We start from the raw sequence: 7,121 nt of genomic DNA on the forward strand, positions 1-7,121 counted from the left end.
GACTCTAAAATGTTTGGAATATCCTGGAGCAGAAAAAGAAGCAAGTGATTCAAGAAATAAGTGGAAAGCGTGTGGGGCCATGGAGAAATTAAGGGACTAGAGATGGGGAAAGAAAATCTAGTGTGATAAGAAGCATGTGGCAGAAAGTTAAGGAGCTATTTACCCTATCTCATTTCTTAACTGGACACAGAACAATTCACAGCAAGTTGGTGGAGTAGATTGAAGTTTGATCTGTCTACTTAGGCAAATAAGTGCCCAGGGATATGGTTCCAGCTGATGGTACTGGAAGAATGTCCTATCAAGCAGGAAGCACATAGTGACTAGGAAATATGTGAACCTATAAAAATTAGGGCCCAGGTGAATATATTAACAGGGTGAACACAGCTGCTGGTTCTTAGACACAGGTAACATTTAGAGAGCTGAAATGATGCAAGAGTACAGGTCTTGGACATAAATACCAGGAAAGTTCACCACAGAGAAGCTCCAGCTTTGGACTAAAGTTCCAAAGGAGAAAGATTAGGACCCATGGAGACTTACACGATGGAGCAAGATGAAAACTGCTTTTATTCCTTGGTCAGTTCTTGAAATCAAGTCAAAGCCATTTCCAAAACTGAAAAACAAGGTAAAATTTCAACTTAAGGAGGTCTATTGCATTTTGAACTCTCTGAGGGGTAAAGGAAAGCTTCTTGAGGTCTTTGACCAGGTTGAGACTGAATTAATGAAATGTCAAGTGAAAGTTGGGAAATTATGCTGGCTCTATAAGGATTTTGAGGTCAGTCTGTTGGAAAGTTCCTATGTGTGTTGAGGTTTATGGCAGAGGATGGAGTAGAAAGAAAGATGAGATGCTGAAATGATTGAGGAAAGTGTAGAGGGTCCTGGATCTCCACAGATGTTAATAGGGAAGATAAGGCTGGAGACAAGATACATACATGAATGGTATAAACTTCCTTCCAAAAAAAAGAGGGTATTGGCGATGAGAAAGCAGAGAAGCACAAAGAAATAACATACACCAATGCCTAATTACCCTGTGAGTGATGGAGAAATTTTATGGGAATTGGCTTCCATTTAAGGTGACAATGGAATTGGTAGAATGCAACCTTTTAATCATAAGATCTTTTAATCATTTAGGATGAATAGTGTGTTCAAGGTATAGGGAAGCTTTGACCCTAGAATAGGGAGTTCTTAAAACCTAAGAGGAGATACTAAGCCAGTCTTGATTGTACATACCTGTAATCCCAATAACTGAAGAGGCTGAGGCAGAAGGATCACAAGTTCAAGGCCAGTCTCAGCAACTTAGTGAGACCCTGTCTCAAAATTAAAAATAAAAAAGGGCTGGGTTTGTGGCTCAGTGGTTAAGAGCCCCTGGATTCAATGTTTGGTACAAGGTGGGGAAAAAAAGACAGAGGATGTATCTAATGGTTCAGTGCCCCGGGTATAAAAAGAGAAAACTAGCTGGCTGGACTTGTGGTTATACAAAATAAAGTTTATATTCTCTTCCCCACAAAAAAAAAAAAAGAAAGAAAGAAAGAAATATTTTTCCCTACCTTCCAACAAAACAAAATAAATTCTACAACAAGTTCTTGGTTAGAGATATAATGCATACTACAAATAAATACAAGCACCATGTTTTGGGTGTGCCAAATGTCTTTACTTTGATTGCAAATGTCTTATCACATGTCTGTATGGAGATACAAAGATTTTTAAAAATGGAAGGAATTGTGTAATCAATACCCATATTTTCTCAAGCCTTAATGGAAGCCTAAACTTTGGTGAATATTTGGGATCTATTCTCTAGGTAGCAATTGGAATGCATTCACAGCCATTTTCACATTAATGCAGGGACAAGTTCAGCTTGTAAACTGTTGTTTATACTTTCATTCAGAGAATATGGCCCTAGAAAGGTACTTCTGGATCTATGTGCTGCTGATGGTATAAACATCAATCAGGGGCTCTTCCTAAAGGCTAATAAATGAATGAAACATTGTATAGTATATAATAGCCTTATCTTGGCAGAATTTTGATAAAGTTGTGTGTTGGTAAGGTTTAGAGGAAAAAGTATACATGTTATTGGGGGAGTTCAAATTGTGTAACTCCTGTGTAATTTGGCAATGACCAACATAAAAAAAGATACATATGACCCCGCAATTCCATTTCTCTGAATTCGTCCTGCATGAAAACTCTTCACATATGTACACAGAAAAGGATAGTCATTGTATAATTCTTTTATAATAACAAAAGAATAGAAACAATGTAAATGTACGTGCATAGAGGACTGGTAAAACAAGATCTAGTATATATGTACAATGGAATTCTGTGCTGATGATAAAGGGGTAAGATAGAATTGTAAATGCTGGCACAGAATGATTTTCAAGATAATATGGTTAAGTAAAAAAAAGTCCGGTTAAAATAAATGTTCAGTATGCTACTACTTATGTAGATAGACCAAGAAAAATGATGGTGGTGGAGAAGATATAAAGATATGTTTTTATTTGAAAAGATTTTCCAATAGGCTACATAAAAAACTGTTAACAGTGGTTCAATCTGGGTAGAAAAGCTGAGAAACTGAGCAACTGGAAGGATTGGAAAGGAAGAATATTCGCGTTTTGGTCTTTTGTGTTGTTTCAGTTTCTAGCTTGTATAGAGTCAATCTGAATCTACTGTGGGCTAGACTATTTATTTATTCTAACAGTTTTGAAATAAAAATTTTCAAGAGCAAATACTTTGAAATCAATTTCCAAAGAAAATGCTTCTGAAAGTTTACTGACACTCTGTGAGTTTTTATTTGTATCAAAAAAAGATGGGGAGGGGGGAATATATACATATGTTCCTGGGTACCTACACATGGATTTATACAGATTATATTATATGCACAATTGAAATTATTATTTAAAAAATTTACTAGAAGCATAGACACGGAAAGGGAAAGGTATCTTGAAATAGAAATTTTATGTTTGGTAGGGTTAATTTCAAATCCTGAATCTTTCAATAGCTGTGTGATGTTTGGCAACTTGCTAAATCTCTGGTCTTCTTTAAACTCTGATAGGGATGTTGTGTGGATTAAATGGAAAGTACTATATAAAGTATCTTTTCTGTGACAGCCCATTTTTGGGGTTGCCACAGTCTGGCTGGGCAAAATAACCAGGGGAGCAACAAGCAACTTGTGAAGGTTGATACAGCGGGAGCCGCTTTATTGTCCGACAGCAGAGGTATTTATACCTAACTCATTATACACAGCTTGTCTCAATTAACATCATCCAGATACATCAATCGGTCATCAAGGAATCCTCATCATCTTAATTATACACAGCTTAACTCAATTAACATAAACTAGATACAGCAGTCAGTCATTAAGGAATCTCCATCCTAATGGCTCCATGGTGTTACTTCACAAACCACTCCCTCTGGCAAAGTGCCAGGCACCATCTTGACTTGTTTACAGACCCTAACATTGGGTCAATAATTTATAGCCATTTATATCATAAGGCAGATAAAGTCTTTCCTATTCCAAAAGTTTCAAGGGTTTTAAAGAAACCATACAGAGCAAGAACACAAGATGGGGGCAGTGTTGCTCCTTGGGCTGTGTAACAGCCCCTAAACTTGGTTTCAGCACTGACCTAAATGTATGGGAATCTTGACTTGCCCAAAGTGACCCAGGGTGGCACAGTGTCACTTCACACCACCAATTGATTAAATGTTGGCATGGCTTACTTGTGATTTCTCTCAAGAGCTACATCCATTGAACAAAAAGGGGATTTAAAAATTGATAATGAAATAACAGCATAGACATAAAATCCACAAAGCAGCTAGTGTTTTATCTAGCACTTCATCTTTTGAGGGCCTTCTTTGTCTTTTATGGACCCTATTGTTAATACTGTAACATAACTATTAGTATATTATAAATGTACCAGGTACAATCAAACATTCTTTCATTTGCTTCTTCATATATCCAGAATATATTACTGAAATGGTTAGCATCATGTTTCTATGGTTGGAAGCTAGTTTGAGGGTAGTGATATAGATCAGTGGTAGAGCTTGTGCAAAGACCTAGTATTGCAATAAATAAATAAATGATGAATTAAAAAATGAAGAACAAACCTAGATTCCAGATGTTTATTATTATAAACAGTAGTGCTTGCATATTTTTGGAACTTCAGAAATTGAGGATGGTACTTACAATGACTGTGTGTGTGTGCATGTGTGTGTGTGTGCATGTGTGTGTGTGTGTGTGTGTATGTGCGTATCTCCACTAAAATGTCTTTGTTGAAATTTGTATTTTATAATTGCTCATTTCATGTATTTTACAGAATGAAATAAAATAATTCTACACATCCATACATTTTCTTCTCATTTCTTCTTAACAGACAGATGCTAATTTTCTGAATTTGTTTCCTAGCTTTCATAACAATTGTAATTTTTTAAACACTTAATAAAATCTGAGACAGAGGACAAAGTGGGTAACGTTTTGTAACGATTGCTGCAATTCCATAATGACAGTGTTGACAGAGCTGGTGAAGAAAGGAGTGAGGCTTTTCTTCCATATAGTCCTTAGGCAGTGTTACAAGAGTGGAAGACCAGCGACCCAGTGAGGCGAAGCCAAGTTTTGCACCTGGTACACAAGAAATTCTAAATGCTTGGATATTATAAAGGAGTTTTGAAAGGGCACATATTTTTGTAGTTCTATATTCAGAGTCAATCTGAATCTACTGTGGGCTAGACAATGTTAACATTAAAATGTTACTTCAATGTCTTGTTTTAGATTGATATACCTAAATGCTGGTTCAGTTGCAAGCATTGATAGTTTTGATATGGTGTTCCCCTGAGAAGAGAAATAACAGAAAGTAAATAACCTTTGATTGTTCTTGTTCTTTAATCTGACTTGTTATTGGTAACATTAATTTAGGACTGGCATTACAGGTATATGCCACAGTACCTGATTTAGTATTTTTCTTTTAATATATTTTCTGCTACTTCTCTAATTTTTGAGAACTGATAAAAAGCTGCCATCCTATAAAAGTCTCATCTCAAAGGAAATATCATTATTAGTAAGAATATACAGTTCCCCAACATGATTGTCTTCCACTGATGAATAGGTTTTCTTTCTAAATCCCTTCCTCTAGCAATTTGATACTTTAGGGTCAATAATATTACTACCCTATTGTATTTTTTGAATAAAATGTATCAAAGGGAAGTGGAGACTTTTATCTGTGTTAACATGTGATTAGTCCTGACACATCAGATGTACTATGGAGAAGTTCATTTCCTTTGAAGTTCACTGCAATGGTTTATTATTAAATAAAGCGGTGATCCTGGTGACACATCAAGAGACCATGATGACCTGAAATTATGAATGAACAAATGATCTGTTTTCTAATACCTTTGCCAATTATCAAATGGACCAAATACCTTACTTTATCAAAAACATCTAAGCATGACTTTCCAATATTCTCTCAAACTGTCTTCTTTGTGCTGTCAGATTTAAGATTCTGCTGCACTGTGTGCACAGTACTGTCTCAATATTATCACAATATTTCAGCCTTCAGAGGCTGGAGGTATGGTCCTCATGAACCCTGCTGAAATGTTTTATTTTCTAGTGAACTCTGAGCTAGCAGATCAAATACTTTACTCTTCTTCAGCCCAGACAGGGCTGAATACATTCTTTTAGATGCACAGGAGATGTTGGAGATAGTATTGATGGGAGATATCAATATATATAATCTACTCAATTTGCTGTATATAAATTACTGGAAATTTAAATAATAAATTGATTTAAATAGATTAGTGTGTATTATAGACTCAAAATAGTGTATTTTTTAATATTGAGTTATTGGAAAGCATTGCAATATTTTATTACTCATAAGCTTTATTAGTCAGAATATCATAAAAGCAATAAGAAATTAGAAATATTTTGGGGTTGTGATATGCATCCACAGTGAGAGGCTTAATCATGGGGACAACGGTTAATATATAGTACTCAGGCATACTGTGCTAGGTATGTTGCATGCCTCAGCTCAGGGGATATTAAACTCTAAAAGGTCTGACAATAAATGTGTTCTCCAGTTTAATGAACCACATGGTCTCCATTGACTACTCAACTCCACCATCACAGAGCAAAAGTAGTCATAAACGAGCAAGCTTGGCTATGTCCTAATAAAATCTAGTTTAAGGTTACTGAAATGTGAATTTCATATGACTTTCACACATAATGAAATATTATTCTTAAAATTTTTATAACATTTAAAATTGGAATCATTATTCTTAGATCACTTGAAATAGATGGTAGGTTGGTATTGGCCCAGGTAATATAGGTTGCTGACCTTTGCATTATCTCACTGGGCTAGTGAAGATTTCCTAAATAATCAGATATATTGTGATTATGTAGTCAAGTGAGTAGGAAATAATTTTCTTACTAACCTTGTTCCCCATTCTACTGCCATGTTTTACCTCCTTGCTAGCACTGTGATTGATGGGGCTTTATTCAATACATGCTAAGGTTAACAGTATATATAGCTCGAGCTCTAGAAATATTAACTTAAAAACTGCAATATTAACTTAAAAACTGCTATCAATTACAAGGATATACAACAATCTTTAGGGTTTGAGAACTGCAGTGACATGACTAGATTTGAGCATTTTTATAGACCAAGCTGCTTGTAGAGTTGGACGGCAGAGAGACAAATTGCTGCAGTAATCTAGGGGAGAAAAGACACTATTCTGGACTGGGGTGATAGAAAAAGAATACCAAGAATAGTAGACAGATTTCAGATGTATTAAGCATTGGGTTCTTCTTTTAAAGAGGATAGAATAACTTGTTTGATACATATTTCACCTGATAAAAGAAATTGAAGTACTTCTTAACATAATTTTTAAAATACTACCTAAATTTAGTTGAGATAATGTACCATCTTTTTCTTCTTTTAATTATTAATAATTATTTAAAATTCATAGGATCCTCAAAGTGGAGCACATTTTTGTTTTCCAAACATAAAAGTTTAAAATACTTTTCTGGTAAAAAAAAAATTTTCGGGGCTGGGCCTATAGCTCAGTGGCACAGCGAGTACCTAGCATGTGTGAGGCACTGGGTTCTATCCTTAGCACCGAATAAAAAACTAAACAAATAGAGG

This window comes from Ictidomys tridecemlineatus, chromosome 3, assembly GCF_052094955.1.
Source record: "Ictidomys tridecemlineatus isolate mIctTri1 chromosome 3, mIctTri1.hap1, whole genome shotgun sequence".
Classification (NCBI taxonomy): Eukaryota; Metazoa; Chordata; class Mammalia; order Rodentia; family Sciuridae; genus Ictidomys; species Ictidomys tridecemlineatus.